The following is a 19954-nucleotide window of genomic DNA, read 5'->3' on the forward strand; positions in this document are numbered from 1 at the left end:
TAGTCAGGGCATTTAGAAACCCTGACCACAACCCAGCCATTCCTGAGACAATCCTATTTTCTCGTTCTGTTCCAATGACATAAGAAAGAATGAAAACCTTGCTGGCATACAAAGGGAAAGCCTCTCCTTCCTCTCAAGCTGTTCTGGGCGCTCTACAACATGTACCGTGCTATATAGCCTTTTCATCTGAGGACTTCCCGTGGGCCCACCTCTCTCGGTGCTGTGTTCTCCTTAGGAACTGCTTGATATTTCTAAGGTTGTTTTGAATGATTGTGATGATAGTGTGGTTGCACCAGTTTAGAGTCAGAAAAATCTTGATGGGCTGGGCTCGGTCAGGAAGGCCTTTTGGAGGAGATGTCCAGAGCCCCCGGGTGGTGGGCACTACCCAGCATGGTGGGGAGGAGCGGGGAGGACATGCTCTGCTACTTCTTTCTTCTGCTCCTCTCAGGGCTGGCTCTTGACTCTACTGCTCCGGCACACGGCTGCAGAGGGCAGGAGGCGGGAGGATCAAGCGATAGCTTGTTGCCAATGCATTTTCATCTCTTTGGGGCCTCACTACAGACACTGCTATCAACCCCGCTTTTTACCGGTGAAGACACTGAGGCTAGGAGAGAAGGGGAGGGCCCAGGTCAGCAGCAAGCTGAACTGGAGCCTGAACCAAGAGGGGAGGAAGGAGTCTGAGCTGGGAATGAGGGGAACGAAGGCATTAGTACATGCTTAGTACTGTGGTCCCCGTTTTAATCCCCTGATGGTTGCCTGATTTGGGTTTGTTTTAGATGCTTGAGGATGAAGGGAGGAGTTTGTCAGACAGCAGATCAGATGCTTTTCAGTGGATCAGAAAGATCTATGTGGGATGTGGAAGAGCTTTTCACACAGTAACCCAACCTCAAGCAAGGTCTCTGACCTAAACCCTGGGAGGGGCCCGCTGATGAGTCAGGCAGCTATTCCTGGAGCTGACATGGAAGAGAGGGCACTTTTCTTCTCTGGTCAGGTGAGGCATTCCTCTGGCAGGGAGAGAAGGAAGTGGTTGTTTGAGGGGTGCACAGCCAAGATCCAGAAGGTGGCCTGGTGACCCTGCTCACAGGTGTCACTGTCTGTATAAGAAGGCTAAGGACTGGCAGATAGTCTAGTAGGAAGGTACCTGTGAGACCTGCTGTGGGGTTTCCTGCTGGGATGCTCGGGCCTTCAGTGAATGGAGGGGTTGTCACTAGGCATTGGCCTGGCGGTCAGGATGCAAGCCCTTAGATCACAGTCCCTGTGCTGCTGTCCTGTTTGTTTCCGTGCTAGCCAGGTCCCTCTTCTGTCCCAGGCTCAGTATATCAGCATCCTGTTCTCTGCCCCAAGAATCTGCTCTGTCTTGGGTCCTGCCTGAGTTTCCAGAGTCATACTTCTCAAAGATGTGACCATGTTTCCCCAACCCTGAACCTGGGTTCTGATGCCATGTGGCTGGTTGAGGCCAAAAGAAAAGTGACAGGGACTGTCTGTGTGTGTGCATGAGTCCGGGCAAGGGCTGAGCCTTCAGTTCCTGGCAGTTCCCCTCCAGCATTCTTATGTTCTCTAGCCATGGGTCTGCTGGAGATGGGAGCCTGGCTCTGTTCACCCCCCACCCCACCCCCACCTCGGCTAGCCTTCTGTCACCTCCTCCTCCACATAGTGAAGGCGTAGTTGGCCCTTTGTTCCCAGAACAGCCTATGACTCTGCCTCCAGCCTCTTGTTATTTTTGAGGCTTCTCCTCAGAGTTCAGGTGAGCCCTCCTGTCTACCTGTCTACAAGAGGCCTGCTCTTTACTCAGGTGGGGGCGGGGGGTGGCGCCTGCCTGAAGGGTCATAGTCATGTGAATGACAGTAATAACATCCGTGGGCATAACTGAACACTTTACCAGTATGCTGGGCACTGCTAAGTATTTCACAAGCCTGATCCTAGTTTTCCCAGCAACCCTGTGGAGTGTAGATTACAAATGTTACTTTACTCCTATTTTATAGCAGAGGAAACTGAGGCTGAGAGAGGTTATCACCTACCCAAAGTTACGTGGCCAATGAGTAGGTGAGCCTGTATTTAAATCCAATTCGATATGTCTTATTAAAATCTCTGTTCTGATATCCTAATTGTGGTTCCTCCCACTATATTGGAACCGAGTGTCTGGGAATTGTGACCTGGATTGGGATGGGATGACAGTATCAGGTAGGAAAGGATCTTTCCCTGCTTCTCTCCAGAATCTGATGAGAACCCACTGCCTACCTCACCACACACACACACACACACACACACACACACACACACACACACACACACACATATTCTCTCTCTCTCTCTCTCTCTCTCTCTCTCTCCCCCCTTCTTGCTCACGCTCTCTCTCTCTCTCTCTCTCTCTCTCTCTCTCTCCTTCTTGCTGAACCTCAGGTTCCTCAGAAGAGGTGTTCTAACAGCTGGGAGGGCTGGGGAGGTGGGTCCGAGCTTTTTGAGAACTCCACTTAGTGCCTCCTAAGGCTTGTCTTTTTGTCTGTTGCAGGATGGGCATAGAGTACTTTGAGTACTTTGTCTCAGCCTTGACCTCCTGCAGGTACTTGGGCTGGTCTGTGCTAGGTAGTATTGTCTGTCCCACCCCTCCCCCAGGAGTATGCTGATGCACACCTGACCCAGCTGTTAGGACTGCCTGGGGTCAGGTCAGCTCCCCTGTTCTGTGATTACAGCCTGAAATGCTCCTCACAGCAAAGCAGTCCTCACCCAGATTCCCAGCTTCCCACAGAGATTCCAGAGTTCCGCAAACTCCAACTACAGGCCTTGGTGCTTGAAACCCAGAGGAATACCAGCACATAGAATTAACACCTTTCTTTGGATTATTGGTTAGCCAAGTACTAGCCTTCACACTGTGCATGTGCCTAGAATTGTGTTTCCTGACTCATGAAAAGGCAGCATCAGCCTCACATCCCAAAGACCACTCAAAGGCCTCCTGAAAGGAGCTGGGCTGTATGAGGCCAGCTGAGTCAGGGCTGAGCCATGCTGTGCTGAGAAGCAGCCTTCCTTGTGGGGACAAGTAGGTTAATCCAGGTCTTGCAAAATCAAGAGAATTTGGCTGTGAAAGATCTGAGGCCCTTATGGGCGGGGAAGGTAGCAGGGTTGCTGAACACAGTCAGATACAGACCCACGGGATCCATGCAGTCTGACTGTGAACAGTCCAGGTGGCCAAGGAGAAAGAGCTGTAGGGAGAAGCCTGAATATTTTTTTGAGCAAAAGAGTGACATTATGGGCAGTTTAGACAGTGGGAGTGTGCTGCTGAAGGAGTCGGGAAACTGACCTGTGAATGCCACCTTCTAGTTGATTCTGGACAGACCACGTAGCTCTCATGCAGTTGCCTCCTCTATAAAATGGGACCACAGTGCGTTCTCTGCCTGTGAATGTGCAAGGCTCTACAGACCTCAGTCGGATGATAACGACGAAAATGATGAAGGCCGAGTTTAGGGGCAGCAGGCAGGTCCCTGGGCTGAGGTGTCAGTCCCGTGTCGCAGCAATCCAGAGTGGTGTCAGAGAGCCCCAGAGGCAGAGCAGAAATGCAGATGGGGTATTTAAGAGCAAAGGAGACAACGAGCCCAGCGAGTGTTGCCTACGTCAAGAGAAGCCAAGAGGTGGGAAGGGCACTACTTTCAGGGTCAGATGAGTAGGCACTGATGTTCCTGACATGGGTGCTGCTGAGGTTCCTGAGAGGCTGGCAGGGGTGGATAGCAGCAGTGCAGGGAGTCACGAGTGGAGGGGCCCTGCTGAAGAAGTAAGGGGAGCAGCACACGATGTTTGCCCTCAGATGGGAGCAGAGAGAGGGGAGCCAGGGGCTGGTGAGGGACCCGACAGTGGCCCCTGGAAGACCACGGAATCCTCAGGTGTGCAGAGGCTGACCGTACCTGCTGCCTTGGTGCCTTCTTTCTCTAGGACCGGACTATCTGCCCAAACCTCAACCCAAAAGGGAGGAAGAGAAGAGCTGGGTTGATTTGGTAAATTCAAAAATGTCACCAGCTGGTATTTCTGGAGAGGGAGGAAGTGCAAAAAGGACCTTGGCAGTGGGCATTTTGGGACCTGGCATGGGGGGTATGTGTTTTTTCTTCATGGCACCCAGCCTTAGGAACTGCACCAGCGTGGGGCGCCCTGGTCTACAAGCCGGAGGGAGAAGTGCGATTTGATATAAATGCTGCTCGCCAGGTTCGCCCAGCAGGAACCCCAGCATTTGCCCAGGGCCGAAAGAGTCAGTAAGGCCTGAAGGAGTCAGAATTGCATTGAAGGCACATTTGATATGTGTGACTAGGGTCACAGGGACCAGGCCAGGCCATGAGAAGAGCAAGAATAACTAGGAGGTTAGGTGGAGTTGAGCCGAGGGCATTGTCTAGGTAACAGTGACATGGGGAAGGCAGTCCAGGACTGAGGCCTGTGCCACTAGGAAGCCCAGGTCAGGCAATGGTAGCTGTCCCCAAAGTCCCTGGAGCTAATACTTGTGGCAGAGGCTAGAAGAGATCCAAGGTGTGCTAGAACCCGACAGGTCCTCCCTCCTGCTAACAGGACCATGGCAATGACAGTAAAGGAGCAGCTTTGAGTATGGTTTTGGAATCAGACAGGCCTGGATTTGAAAAAAAAGTAAAATACAAAGTAAAAGCCTCTACACTTCCCCATACTCTGACCTCTAAGTTTCTCATATTCTTTCAGAAACGTGTGTGTGTATATGTGTTTATATATGTCCTTTTCATTGTAGAAAGTACTGCCATATGCCTTGCTTTTTATCTCTTGCTTAGTTTATTGGCAACATGGAAGAGCCACCTAGTTCCTTTTCATGGCTGTTTAGTATTCAGTGATGTGGTATGCATCACTGAATAGCTAATTGGTCTCCAGTTGACAGACATGTGGTTATTGCTAGTTTGGGTTATTTTGATACAGCAGTAATCACAGTATACACATATATCTTTGAACACCAGGAGAATTATTTCTGTAGAGAAATCCTAGCTACAGATTTTCTGAGTCAAAGTTGTTCATACTCCCCATCACAGTTCTGTTTCAAAGGGGTTCTACCAGTTCCCACTCTTGCTAACAGTGTTTGAAAGTATTAACTGATGATAGTAACACAGCGCTGTTGTGAGGATTAAATGAAATAATGTATAAAGCTTCCAGCCTGTGCCCCATCAGGCTGCAGGGCGGGGCTCACTGCAAACTGGTTCACTGGAGGAGCATCAAGTAAGGTGCTGACTTGGGTTTTCATACTCAGCTTGGGGAAGGGGAGGTAGCAGGAAACTGGTCTGACAGCTGCTGAGCAAATGTCACCTTCATTCACACCTTCAAGAAACCCTGTCCCAGACACTGGGGCGGGGGTGGAGCAGTGAGCCAGGTGGGCGTGGCTCCCGCCCTGGTGGAGCCTACTATCTGGAGAGGCAGGGGGACGGCCAGCACTTCTCTCCAGAGTGTGCTCAGTGCTACCAGCGTGGGAGGCTGCTGCTGGTATCCCCCTGACTGAGTCTCTCTCTCCCCTGCCCCTGGACCGCTCCCAGTGTACGTGGTGGAACAGGAAAGGAAGAAGGATGACAGCGGGTGTCAGGCTGCCTTGGCTGCGTGCTGGGCTGCTCTCTGCTGCTGCTGCCTCCTGGACACCTTGGACTGAGCAGCCGAGACCCAAGCGTTCCTTCCAGGCGTGCTGCCTCCTGTAACCGGAATGAACAACTAGTGCTGCATGATCTCTGCTTTTTCTTTCTTTGAAAAATACCTAATCTACAGACTTTTAAATTTTAGTACCCTTGATAGGTATGAAATGGTATCTAACTGAAATGGTATCTAACTATTCTAATTTACCTTCCTTGAATACTAGTGACCTTGAACATAACAATATAAATTTTGGGTGATTTGCTTTTACAGATATTGTGAATTGTTTGTGTATATTCTTAGCCCATTTTTTTTTTTTCTATTGGTCTGTCTTTTCTTACTGAGTTATTTTCTTACCGATTTGTAGGGAATCTTTAAATATTTCACACACTATTTGTCCCTCTTATAGGCTTGCAAATATCTTCACCCTGTCTCAACCTTATAGAATATTTTCTAGTATGAAAAATTTTAAATGTCATGTTTATCAATCTTTCCCTCATGCTTTGTGTGTATTTTAGTCTTTGAAAAATCATTTTCTATTCCAAGTTCATAAAGATAAGCCTATATTTTCTTCTAAAATTTTTTCACATAGAATCTTTAGACTACCTAGAGTTATTTTTGATTATGCATAGGAGAAGGTTCTGGTTTTCAGTTTTCATTTTGATAGTCCTAACACCATTTATTGATTAGGTCATCCGTTCCCCATTGATTTGAAATGAGATTTGTCATATATACCAGGTTCCTATATATGATTGGGCTAGAAGCAGGAGTCTGGTAGGCTAAACACCTTCCCTAACCCCAGCACATGCATGCACACATACTCATTGTTTTTCTTCAGAATTTTCTTGGCCTTTCACTCTTTAATCTGGATTTTAGGATGAGTGTGTCAGTTTCTATGGAAAACTACCATGTCTGGCTTTAACTGGAATGGCATGTAATTTATAGAGTAATTGGAGAAGAGTTGACATATTTACAAGATTGTCTTCCTATTTCAAACATGGTATCTATTTTTGTGTTCTTTTATCTCTTTAAATAAAGTCACATAATTTTCTTCACATTGCTTTTGCATATCCTTTGTTGGTTTTAAAGTTGGATTTCTTCTGAGGTACATTATAGTTTTAATGCTATCATGAACAAATTATTTTTTAATATTACATTTTTGGTAAAAATAATTTCTTCACTCCAGTGGAGTCACAGATTAGAAGATTCTAACCTAGTTTTATCACAGCATTGCCTTTAGGGCACCTTAAACTGTGGGGAGGGTAGTTCTTCGACCCACCCCATGCGTACTCCCAGAATCAGCCTCAGTCTACAAGGACCAACATATATTCCATAAATGCCAAACAACTCCACTGTGGTAGGTGATGGACCACACAGAACAGACCCCATTTCTGCCTTCATGGGGCTTACACTGTAGGGAGGGAACCAGACATTAAATAATCCCACGTAATAACTGAGTCTACTTTCCTGTGAAGAGAAGATATGTATTGCTATGAAAACATGAAAGGGAGACCATCTTGCACAGTTTGGGAGAGATCTGAAAGATGAATAGGTGCTAATAGGCAAAATGGTTGTAGGAAGAGCAGGTGCAAAGGCCCAATGGCAGGAGAGAACATGGCTCATCTGAGAAACTAGAAGAGGAAATTGGTGTGGCAGAGAGCAATGGGATGTTGGGAATGGATGTGAAACAGGGAGGAGCAAGACAGAGGCTCATAGCTCCTACCAGAGATTTCGATTTTTCTGTGAATGGTGGGAAGCCACTGAAGGGATCTCAAGCCAGGGTATGACCTGATCAAATTTGCATTTTTAAGAGATCTCTTTGGCTTTTGCATAGAGAATGGTTTGGAAGGGGGCTCAAGTTCACATGGTGATGATGGAGAGACATGAATGCATCTGAGATATTTAGAAGTAAAATCAACAGGACTTGATGACGAGTTGGATGTAGGATTGAGAGAGTCAGGGATGACTCCTGGGCTTCTGACTAGAACTAAATGCCTAGTGGTGCTATTCGTGAATGCTAGGGATAAGGGAAAGGAACCATATTTGGTTAGGAAGAAGAAAATCAAGTTGAGCTCCGAACATATTAGATTGTGGTGTCAAGATGTCTGTGAGGCATTCAAGTGGAGATGTCACATAAGCAGTTGTGTATATACCTAGAACATGGAGGAGAGGTTGGGCTAGAGATATAAATATGGACAGCACTGGCATATTGGTAGTAATTGGAACTGTGGGAGTGAATGAGATCAAGTTGCATAGAAATATGGAGGGAACAGAAAAGGTGGCAGTGTAGGGCTGAGCTTTAAAGAGATGATGAACCTGCAAAGGAGTCAGAGATGGAAAACCAGGAGAATGGGGTGTCCCGAAAGTGGAGATAATTTGTATTAAGGAGAGAGTGATCAGTAGCATCAAATGTTGCAGGGAGGTCAGGTAACTCAGAGATGTCTATTGGACTTAGCCACACTATTGTCATGGAGCGGTGGACTTCTCTCTAGTTTCTGTTCTGTGAAGGTCATCAATAGAGGAAAAGACAAGACTGCAGGACCAGAAGACAGGGCTCCTCAGGCCTGGAGGAAGGCAGACATTTGCGTAGGCACAGAAGGGATAAGCTCAGAGGGGCAAACAAGCCACTGGGTATGAAGGCTCAGAATCCCTGCTAAACTGGAGAGAAGTGTGCAACACAACATCAGGTTCTAGAAAGGCCAGACAGGTAAAGGAGTCTGGCTAATGGCACTCAGCTTCGAACCCAGTTAGAGAAGATATCGCTCCACAAGAGAATGTGTCTTCTGGGGTGGTGGTTGGAGGGTCCAGCATGTAGATAAGCAAGCATGTGACCGACCATGATCTGGGGAGGCCCTTCTGAACAACAGCCACACGGTAGGTCCTCCAGGACCACTACTGCAGACTTACTGATAGTTTTCAGATTTTTCTAATATAAATCTTTTCAATAGAAACTTTACATACAACTCCAGTATGAGAAATAGATAATATGGAATTGCGGTTGAGGCAAAGAAGGACCACCCCCTACTCTTTTTATTGAACCTGGGGACCTGAGGAATATATTTGAAAGCCTTTGGTCGTTCTGGATTTTCCAGCACATTTGGCCAAGGGAGATTCGGGCTGGATGGGGTTTGCCTAGAATGTCCTGGGACACTCACTGTCTTGCAAGCTAAATCATCAGTGTGTAACTGCTGGTGTATTTTGTGAAGATCTAGTGGGTACTTTATTGCTGGTTTTTTCCTACTTTTTGGTGATTATAAATTTATGTGCAGATTTTTGTGTGAACATACGTTTTCATTTCTCTGAGGGAAATAGAATACCCAGGAGTGAAATTTCTGGACATGATTAAGTGTACGTTTAAGAACTCCCGCTGTTTTTCAGAGTGAGGGTGCCATTTTGCGTTCCCATCAGCAATGAAGGAGTTCCAGCTGCTCTGTATCTCACCAGTAGTTGATATTGTCAGTACTTTTTCATTTTAGCCATTCCGATGTGTTAATAGTAGTATCTCATTGTGGTTTTAATTTGCATTTTTTAAATAGCTAATGATGTTGTCATATACTTATTTGCCATCCTTATATCCTTTTGGTGAAGTGTTTTTTCAAGTCTGCCCACTTTTAAATTGAGTTTTCTTACTGTGGAGTTTTGAGTCTTTATATATTCTACATACAAGTCCTTCGTTCGCAGTTATTCCCTTAACAGTATCTTCCACAGAGCAAAAAGTTTTGAATTTTGATTAAGTTCAATCTTTTTTTTCTTTTCTAGATAATGCTTTTGGTGTCAGGTCTGAGAACTCTTTGCCTAACCCCAGGTCATGAAAATTCTCTTCTGTGTTTTCTTCTAAAAGTTTTATAGTTTTATGTTTTACATCCTAATCTATGGCCCATTTTGGGTTATTTTTTTATGTAAAATAGATGGTTTAAAATGGTTGAGATTTTTAGGTTTTTACATGCTTCCAACTTTCTTTTTCATGATTGTTTTATTCTAGTTTTCTTGCCTTTCCATAAATTTTAGAATTATTTTATCAACAAAAGATACTGCTAGGATTTTGGTTAAATGTGTAGCTCATTATGGGGCCTGATGGGTATTTCAGTGGGATTGCTTGTTCGCTCTCATGTGCCATAGCCTTTAATAACACAAGGCAGCCTGCTCCTTCCTTTGTTGCGCTATGATTATTCCAGAGTTAAAAGCCAAGCTTATGACTGATTACATTGGTGTCTTTTGAAGTTTGGCAGTAAATGAGGTGTGGTCTACATCACATTGGATAGGACTTGTGGGCCAGTCCATGTTCTGGTCTGGTAAGCCACTGTCATTCACAGCCTTGCCTCCTTGAGTCTCACTCTGAGCAGGTTGTGAGCAAGACTGTGTGCCACTTACCAGCCATTAGAAATTCTCCTTGCTTTGGGGTCTTTACTCCCCTGCCACAGGGTCACAGAACTGTTGTGTGTTCGGCATGATCAGATTTTTTTCTCTAGATTTTCTTTAATTTCTTCTGCCTGGCATTGCAGCCCCACTCATACTTATTTCTCCAAAAATTACATTAGAAATACATTCATGACACAGTGAATTCCTTCCTCCCTTCTGCTATAGCAATGTCACCCATGACATCAGGGCTTCTCATACTCGTTGACCCTTCTCCCCTTCATTCTACAATGACGTCTTCCCCAGGTCTGGTCTGTCTGGGGCAGTAGTACAGCCTTCCAGCTTTTGTTCTCATCCTGTGTACTCCTGCCCATTACTGCCCTTCCATCCCTCCCCTGACTTGGGGATAAAAGAAAAACTGCTTTCTACTCTCCAAACTACACAAGAAACACGGGCTATTCTAAGGTGTCTCTTCCCCTCTGGGTATATGAGATCACTCACTAAAGTCTTATGCAGAAGTGGAGCTGTCACCCTAGTAAACCATTTGAGGTTGCCTTCTTGGTGGCATGAGAGGCTCTCGGTTATCTCTTCAGATTTACAAAAAAAAAAAACTAAAATTGTCTGTCAGTCTCATAAACTCATCTGGATAGAGCCCCTTTCCCAAGCTGTTCAGCCCTCCTGTCAGCTTGTGGTATGTCTGTAGATGTGCAGGTCCCTGTGCTCTCTGGCCCTGGTGGGGACGGCTGCCAGGCCAGCAACTGGAACATAGATGCTGGCCCAGAATGGCTGGCTCCTCAGTTCTTTAGTTCTATAGACTAAACAATGCAGTGTCTATCAAATTATGAAGGATAATGTTTGAAATGTACTATATGATCGCACCATTTAAGAATCCCCATGATGGAACTTTCCTGCTTGTAAATTGAGATCTTTCTCTTCTTGACCTGTCTTAGTGATACCTTTGTCCTTCTCACATTTTCTCATGTTATCTAAGGCAACAGCTTCCACAACTGCCCTTCCTTCCTGCAGAGGAGGAAGCAGCGGCTCTAAGAGGTCTAGGGGCTTCCCCAAAGTCTCCCAGCAATGGAAGATGAGAGCCAAGGCCGCAGCTCGGGGCTGCCCAACTCTCAAGTTGGTAGCAAGGATGCAGGCTCTGGTTTTGACCTTCTCTTGTTCGTACTAGTGTGTGTGGGGGGTGGGGAGGCGGCTTATTTTCTCTATGTAATTTTAGTGGCATGAGTTCCATCTTCCCACTTGTAGCACAGCCTGGTCTTTACTCGAAAGTATCTTTGGTCAGCTTCTAGCACTGCAGTGTTGCATGAGGAAAGTGATGTGCACTTGTGCACTCCCTGCTCAGGCTCCTCAGCAGCCCTCTTGTGGGGTCGGGTAGGAGGGTGGTGCTTTCACTTTGATGTTCTGTGACTACGGACAGAAAATGCTGTCAGCTCCCTTACCCCATTTCTGCATTTTTCCTAGACTGAAAAGCAGACTGGAGAGAGCTACCTTGTCTCCAGAGAATTTAGTCCCCTTTCTAAGACGGAATGAACAAGGCCACTAGTCTCATTGGAATTTTTGAGATTTGGTTGTGGGCTGATCACATTTGATTGGCCTTCCCCCCCCTCCCCCGCAAGGTACGAGAACACCTTACTCTTCAGTTTTTAGCTTTTTAAATGTGTACATCTCTTCTAACTTGACCTTTTTCATATTGTTTCATATCCTGCTCCTCTTACGGACCTTGGTGTCTGTGTTGTTTTAACGACAGCCAGGCTCATCACATCTAGGCAAATGCTCACTTACTATGTGTGCTGGTTTCCTTACTCCTTTTATCTAAGGCAATGGGTTGTTTCTGAATATTTCACCCTCTCCAGTCTGAGGGGTCACAGCAGCTGAAGCTGTATGCATTCTACCTCCCAGCCCCTAGCACACACAGCCTCTCCCCCCGATCGTTTCTTTCCCTTTTACCTGTGAGCAGCAGTGCTAAGTGTGGCCTGCTAGTTCCACCATTTTTGTCATCCTGTGATGATTTGGGGCCACACATACAAATACCAATTTGAGTATGAGTTGGTTGGAGGAGCCCCTCCGCATACAGACCCAGAATAAGCAAACAGAATTTGGTGGTTTCTTCTGTAGTTTGTCATCACATTGTGGCTCATATATGAAGTCCTTCCTCCTTCAATTTACACCAGGCCCTGGCCAACCTCTTTACATGGTCTAATGTTTCTGTCACAAAACATAGGCTTATAGGCACTACTTTCGCCCCCCAGCCCCCCGCCTCATTTTGCAAGTGAGAAGACTGGGACACGGAAGCTGTGACATGTTCAGGGTCACATAGCCTGTTGGTGGCAGTGTCAGGTTTGGAACTTGGGCAAGATCTCTCCAGAGCCCGTGTACATAGCTACTGTCCTTAGACAATGAAGCAACCTAAAGGGTCAGTGGCCAGGGAAAATCTGAAGTAGATCTGAGGGGGAGGGTCCCACCACCCCTCTCCCCAGCCCCCAGGAGGTACCTTGTTTGGGGCCAGCACACTCACTCGCCCGCCTGGAGACTGCTGAGTGGCTGCCGGGAGGGACCCTGAAATTCATGGTCTCCCAGTTTACTCCTAGACCAGGTCATTCTGAGGTAATGGGCCCTGACTCTTTTGGGGACACACTGGAGCAGGGCGAGAACACTATCTTGCCCTCTTACAGAGAGAGAAGAGAGGCCTTTCTCCCTCCACACAGCCACATTCCCAGTCATTGCAGCCAGGCTGCTGTCTGATTAGAAGCGAGCCTAATCTTGTGCAGAGAGCACTGGGCCAGGAGGCAGGAGGGCTGGGTGACAAGACAGGACCTGCCTTTGCTTCACTACATGATCTTAATCAAGTTATTTCCCTTTAAGCTCAGCATCCTCTTCTTACTAAAGTGACTGGCCACCATGACCCCCAAGGCAGTTTCATCTGCACTTCTACTAAGATGATCTCAGTTGTTCCAGGGTATACACTCAACCCTGTCCTAGGGGTCCCAGCAGGTCTAACCCAAGGATAGAGCCACAGGAGGTGATGGCAATGTAGTCCTGCTTATCAGACTGGGACAACATCCAAGTGTACTTAACTGGTTTTGTTACTTAAGAAAAATTTTGCTATCAGATCTACCCTTTATAGGATTGATTGGTGTGGACTGGGCTAAAGTGCAAGGTGGCCTGTGACTGAGCCCAGGGGTGGGAGAGACTGAGTTCCATCTCTCCTCTGGACACTCTAGGTGAGATGGGCCTGGGGTTCCTAGACTCATCAGCCTCTCAGAATGTCTGGCCTTGGTTGAGAGAGCAGCTTGGTTTTGTCTAGCAGCTACATCCCGCATAAGGTGGTGGCAGCTGCACTTCTGTAGATCTTAGAACAGGGACCCACACACAGGTCAGCAAGCCTACCCTTCCCAGATCAGTCCACGTAAACATTTGGCACTCACTGTTGGAGAGTGATGGCAGGCTGATCAGTTGGGTGGCAGTCAGTGATGTGTGAGTGGGCAGGTGAACTGGCTGGCCAGCTCCCAGGCTGTTCTACCTTGGAGTGGGTATTTTGGGACACTGAAGCAGGGAGAGGAACAGAGACTTGAGAGACATGGCCTCACCTGACTCACAACTTCACAGAGGAGACAGTGAGGCCAGAGTTGAGGCTACAGAGGGAGCATAAGGAATAGGGCGGGCAGAGGCCCAGGAGGCCTAGGGAAGAGCCCAGGCTGGGGCTGCGCAGTTGCTGCCAGCGCCCTATCCTGCCTCACTGTGGCAGAAGTGGAAAGTGGAAGACTTCCTAACCTTTCCTGCTCTTAACCTTCGGCCTCCCGTGAAAAGTACACACCCTTGATCGCCTCTACTATTCCTAGCCACCCTTTTCCCCGTTGCTCACAGCCTCATACTTACCTGGTGCTTGGGGGCTTGAGAGCAGGTGACCCTGGGACACTGCCTTTAGGGCATCTTTTCTCTCCAGTGCAGCCCCCTGTGCTGAGTAATAAATGATCGCACTGCACTTGCAGATCCAAGGAAAGCTGAAGTGAATCCTCAGCAAGTTGTGCGCTCCCCGCTCTGCCCGTGTGTGGAAGGGACAGGGTCCGTCCTATGGCTATCCTGAGAGGTTATGTATTCCTAAAAGGCTTGGAAGTTTTCCCCTCCCCTCCTGCCTCTCGGTCTGAGCAGTAGGAGGTCTATTCGGGCATCTTCTGATACCTCTGGAAAAGCTGGGCTTCTTCTGTTGGCCTAGATGCCCAAGGTGGGCTGAGGGCAGTTGGGTGAGCAGACTACAGGTCCCCTGCCTCTGGCAAAGCTGTCATCACCATTGGGGGCACTTCATGCCGTGGCTGTGGTGGTCTTAGCAACTGAAGAGCAGCCGTGGGTGCCATCACTGGTCTGGGCCACAAGGCACCAAGGTATGACTTCCTAGTTCCTGGAGCAAGAAGGCCCAAATGTCTGAATTTTCTGGGAGGCCCCAGCCTCTTTTTTGCTTCTTATTAGCCCTCCTGGGTTGTGACTGTGCATGGACACATGTGCCATTAGGAGGGGCCTAATAAGGCTCCATTACCAGCACCTGATTAATCATTTAAACTGTCAGAGCTGAGCAAATGAAGGTTTCAGATTCCAGGAAGGGGCTGACAGAGGACTTGGAGCCTTCAGCTAAGAAGGCCTCTCTCTGCTCACATTTCTTGCAAGTCATCTCTGCTCTGGCTCATTTGCTCTTTGCCTGCCCAGAACCAGGTTTTGTGAATGGCACCCCTGGGGGTGCACACAATGGTAGGTCCTAGAAGTTTTGCCTGATGGTTGATGTGTCTGGCAGCCTAGGTTGTAGTGTGCTGGTGGCCCTCAACAAGAAAGGGGTGATTCTAGAGAAGACCCCCAGGCTTAGTGGATGGGCAGTTGGGCACAGGGGACTGTATGTCTCCATGCATCTTCCATGTGTCTTCTCTGCTTCCAGCACAGAGGCAAGAAGTAGGAGCCTCGACCAGAAGCTGCTCAGCTACTCCCAGAGTTGCTCTGTGTATCCGGGACTTGCCTGGGCCTTTCTGACCTAGGCTGGGTCAGACCTGTGTACTCATTTCCGCGCCCCCCCACACACATTTCCCAACCCCTTGCAACACCACCACACGTACTTTCACTGTTGCACTTGCATTCATGTGGCAAAGCTCTGAGTACCTGTCCTTCTGTAGGCCCCATCCTAGGCTGGGGCTGAGAACACTGGGGATTGGTGCCAAAGGGGTTGGGGGCAAAAGAGACAAGCCGGTGAAGGGTCCCCTGGATCTGATCTCCAACTCAACTGTAGTTTTCTGGAACAGAGTGTCCCTTCTTGCCTGGGGCCAGGGCACAGGCTCCTGGCACTGGCCGAATAGGTTGGTGTGGGCTACTAAGACAAGACAGCAATCTGTAAGGCCCTGCCGCTGTTCCCAGGCTGGCCACAGGGGGGCACTTGATCTCTGAAAAGCAGCTCAATCTGAGCAGCTCCTGCAAGGACCGGAGCTTCCTCCCACCCTCCCACTCCCCACTGCTGAACTGCCTGGAAGAGCAGTGCCTGCTCCCACCCCCACCCCTAGCTCTTTGTCCCTTCCTTCCTTTTCTAAACCTTTTACTTTGAAATAACTAGACTTACAGGTGAGTTGCAGAGATGGTACAGTGTCTGTATACTGTTCACCCAACTTCTTCTAATGTTTAACATCTTATATAACCATGGTTCTACCCCCTTTTTATGCCCTACTTTCTGGAAGAAGCCAGATGCCAGGAAGGCCCATGTGGCCTGAGTAGGGAACACCTACTCTCAATTCTTCTCTGCCTCGGCTCCTGCTAGTGAGGCTTCAAGTACCCAGGGAGGGGGGTGTGACCAAGGACCTGGGCGGCCAGGGCGGGAGCTCTTGGGCACATTCACTCACTGGGTGGCAAAGATGGGGACAGACGGCAGAATAGAAGGTGAGGAGCAGTGGCCCCCAGGGTGGGGCGGTAACCTGGGGCAGACTAGGCCATGCAGCTCAGTGCAGCAGACACCCTCTGGAGGTGCAGTACCCAGACTCTCCAGCTAGGTAAGGCGTCTAGGAAGACAGTTGTAAAATATGCCATTTCTGGGCCTCACAGTGGCTGCTGTGAGGAACGGTGTGGCCTTCCTCAGAGCTTTCTTTTGAGCCAGTCACCCCGCTTTGGGTGACGGAAAAGCAAGGAAAACACAAGTCACTCTTACTTCAGACACTCCCTTACTTTACCACTCCCCCGCCACCTTCTCAGCAGCTTGGGGGCAGAGGTTCTGTCCTCAGCTAATAGAAAGGAAGAAGTCATAAGGGCTTTGGAGAACTTGGTGTTCCAGGAAGTAGCTGACTCGGGTCCCTGAGATATGTCCAGCATTAACCACCCCTATCAAGGTTTGACGCAGCCCTCTGGTCTGAAGTCCTCTGTTCTGTAGACTATTTCTACCCTCTGCAGGAACTGTCTGGGAGTAATGAGCTCAGAGTCCCTGGTTTCAGAGTATGTCATGTGAAATACACCCCGGCAAGGACAAACGACTAGAGGAGAAAGGTGATAGAGGAAGCAAGATTGGGACATTTTTGTCTCCTAAGCTGCCCGAGTTCAGAGTTTCTGGGAAAAGGAGAAGCAGTGACGAGACAGGTGTCCCAACACCTGTGCCACAGGGCTGTGACGACTGAGTGATGCTGTGTATGGGAGGACCTCTTACACAGCAAACCAACCTCGAGCTGGACCTCAGGCTGGATCAAGCAGACTATTTCCAGAGCTGGTAGGGGAGGGGGCCCTTCTGTCCCAGGGACAGCAGAGCTAGTGGCCTGGTAGGGAGAATACAGGAAGAGATTACTCAAGAGGTCTGCAGCCAATTGTGTCCTCGGTTTCCCTATCCAGAGCTGCCCATGTGGACAGATGGCAGGTGACACCCTGTCTGGGGCTTTCCTGCTGCAGTGACTCCAGGGTCTGGAGTGCCCAGGCCTTCAGTGGGTGGGGTGGGCTGGGCTCTGGCTGGTGTGAGGAAGGACTGTCATGGATCCCATTTACTCCTGGTCCCTTTTCTATCCCAGTTAGATCTGGGCAAGACTGGCTTGCCAAAGGTCTTAGTTCAGAGGCTGCCTCTGGCTGGTTGTAAGAGACCTAATGTCTGTGAGCCTTGAGTTCCTTACCTATGAGTAGGAACGCTGATAACACCTATCTCAAGGTGAGCGTTAGGACTAATCGGGTAATGTACCTTATCAGGCCTCAGAACACACAGGCGTCTCCTTTGACTAAGCTTCCCTGGTGGCGGGTCTTGTCTCCCAGACCCAGAACAACTTTGCCCATGTTGCTGAGTGGAACCAAATGAAAGCAGCTGAGATTAAACCTGTATCCAGAGAGAAGGGAAAGGGATGTCTGAGAAGGGCAGCTGATACAATGGGAGGACTTGGGAAAGCTCACTACTAACCCAGTGTATCCTAGCTACTATACCAGGCTCCGGAGAGGAGGCTGCTAGGAGAGGAGGTATAAAAATAGGTGTACAAAAACAGAACTGAAAGAAGACTGCCAAAGGACTGGTTTAATTTATGAGATTCATGTGTCCATGAATTTTCAAAAAGTTTAAAATCCTTATTGCATGTAACTGAGTTTGATGATGGTGGTGGTTTTGGGATTTTCTAAAAAAACAGATTCTCTGAGGCAAGGCTGACTATCAGCCATTTTAAGTGTATCCTTATGAGAAGAGGCTGATGTCAGCTACAAGTCAGCTGACAAGTAGAGAGTTAGGATCTTCTTGACCTGTGGATTTGCTGCATGCAAATCTCTTTAACAGAGTGCTTAGTTTTGACAAGGGCTCAGATTTCTAACTCCATTCAGAGAAAAAGTAAGAGTGTCAGGCTCCAGCCATCCCTGGTTTTCATCCCTGCCTTCCACTGCTTTGTGTGAAAGTGTAGAGGACGAGGCACATTCTACACTGTGCATTGCCCAGGTAAGAAAAACTAAGATTCTTGGTTACTCTTTTAGGTCCTAAAACCCATTTTTAGGAAATTCTGGATACTCTCTCAGGAGATGATTGAGCTATATCTGAAGGGACTGCCCCCTCCTCCTGCCCGCCCCTCCACCCCCCGCCATGTCCCCTATAGGGTACGAGATATAGTGCTGCCTGGTTTATAAACCAAGTTGGGTTAGCCAGTTCTGGCCACCTTGGTGCGAGGCAGCTGTACAGGTTCCCTAGTGCTTGTCCCTGCAGCGATGAGTGTCCTGAGGAGTTCAGCCACCCCTCCTCCATTCATCACCTGTAACATAAGCACAAAGGCTGCAGTGGGCCTGCTCAGTGGCTTCGGTGCCGTAGCCCTCCCTCAGTCTGGGAGGGTTTGTGCCAGTTCATTCTCACTCTCTCTCCTCCCCAGTGTATGTGGTGGAAGACCAAAGAAGGGATGACCTGGGCCCGTCCACCTGCCTCACAGCCTGCTGGACTGCTCTCTGTTGCTGCTGTCTCTGGGACATGCTCACCTGACCAGCCTGGCCCTGCTGTCCTGCCAGCTCTGCTGCCACCTCCAACAGGTGTGCCCCATCTCTTCTGATTGCTGAAATAAATGACTAGCTCTGCACAGACACTTCTACCTTCAACACAGTGGGATTCTAGATTAGCAGGGGTTGCTGCTGTTTAATTCAGTGACTTGATCTTTCTAATGTTCAAAATCGTTTTCTTATTGGCCTTTCACAATGTGCTAAATGACTTTCATTTTTTTGGCCAAAGGCTTATGAAATATATATTTATAATTTTTAAATTATACATTCAAGGTAGTGGCATAATGTAAAATACCAGTGAATGATTTCTCTGCTCATACCCTGTATGTTTCAATAAATTTGTCTAAACCTCAACTGTCTGAATTATTCCAGATAAAATCTAAGCCCTGGGCATCTCGGCTCATGGCCACTGCCCAATAGATGAGGGGCCAATTTACCGTTTCGTTCCGGCTGTTACACGAGCTGTGTGCGTTCTACTGGAAGGTAGGTCCTGAGGCTGGGTGTCCAGCCAGGTCATGGGGCCCTCGCTGAGCTAGTAGCCTCTCTCCTTAGTCCCACTCAGAGATGGACTCACCAAGGAGCCATCTTCACTCTTAGTAATTGGGCCACCCAAGGCCTGCTCTGGAAGGAGAGCAGAAGCCCACAGGCAGGGCCAGATCCAAAGCTTTATTTTCCGGCTGTCCCCTAACACCCCAACCCCTTGACACACAAGAGAAAGCTGTCATTGAAACAAGCTAGTCCGCTAGGCCACCCATCTCAGCTTTGGCCACAGGGTGGCGCTGAGGTGCCACAGCAGGGAGACATTTTCCTTCAGCTGGGCTGCCCTGCCAGCCCCAGAGGCTGCAGATGACAGCTCCCTGCCTGCCCACCTTCCCTCCCAACAATGATGTGCTGATAAATATTTAACTACCAGCTCTCTCTTTCAGAAAAACAAAAAGCCATGATTTTGTAGTATCACCTGATTTCTGTGGAGTAAATGGTCCCAGCATAGCTGATTTCAAGCTACCATGATGTCCTGAACATGGAGATGGGAGGAGAAGCACAGGAGTCACCATTATGTAGTATTTCCACCATCCAGACATAACAGACTGTTAATCTCAAAAACACAGATCATGGCCAAATTTAGTAATTAGGAAGAGGTTAAGTTCTGAATATTTATTATCCTTGTTTTTAATGTAATTGTAAAGTTACATAATTTTTTAAAATTATGTGTTTAACAACTAGCTTGCAACAAAATTCCTGAAAATAACTGGCTCTCCCAAGCCAGTCTGAGCCAGCCCCACACAACTCTGCCCCCAGCCTCTAGGGGATCCCTCAGGACTATAGTGCCCACCTGTGAGATTGGCCAAAGGGAGCCAGTCTTGGAGGTGCTACTGGTTTACTAGTGAATTTTCTTTGGGAATGTCTGGGAGGAAGCAGGAAAGGAATCTTAGGCAGACTGCCACTAAGGAATTGCTGTCCTGCTCACTTAAACGCAGCTACGCCCTGGTCTCCTTTATTTGCACATTACATAGAGGCTCCGAGCTTGAGG

At 48.2% G+C, this 19954-nt stretch overlaps 1 protein-coding gene and 1 long non-coding RNA gene across 2 annotated transcripts in view; one reads left to right on the forward strand and one right to left on the reverse strand.

Moving 5' to 3' along the window:
- Window positions 1-18777, forward strand: part of LOC105306963 — a 55065-nt gene extending 36288 nt beyond the window's left edge. The window contains exon 3 of the long non-coding RNA XR_897185.2: window positions 18303-18777. This is a non-coding gene — a long non-coding RNA (uncharacterized LOC105306963). The remainder of the gene's footprint in view (window positions 1-18302) is intronic.
- The window catches only part of PFDN1 (prefoldin subunit 1), a 78190-nt gene that overhangs the window by 2244 nt on the left and 55992 nt on the right, over window positions 1-19954 (reverse strand). The window lies entirely within an intron of this gene.

The sequence above is a fragment of the Pteropus vampyrus genome, unplaced genomic scaffold (genome assembly GCF_000151845.1).
Source record: "Pteropus vampyrus isolate Shadow unplaced genomic scaffold, Pvam_2.0 Scaffold470, whole genome shotgun sequence".
NCBI classification, from domain to species: domain Eukaryota; kingdom Metazoa; phylum Chordata; class Mammalia; order Chiroptera; family Pteropodidae; genus Pteropus; species Pteropus vampyrus.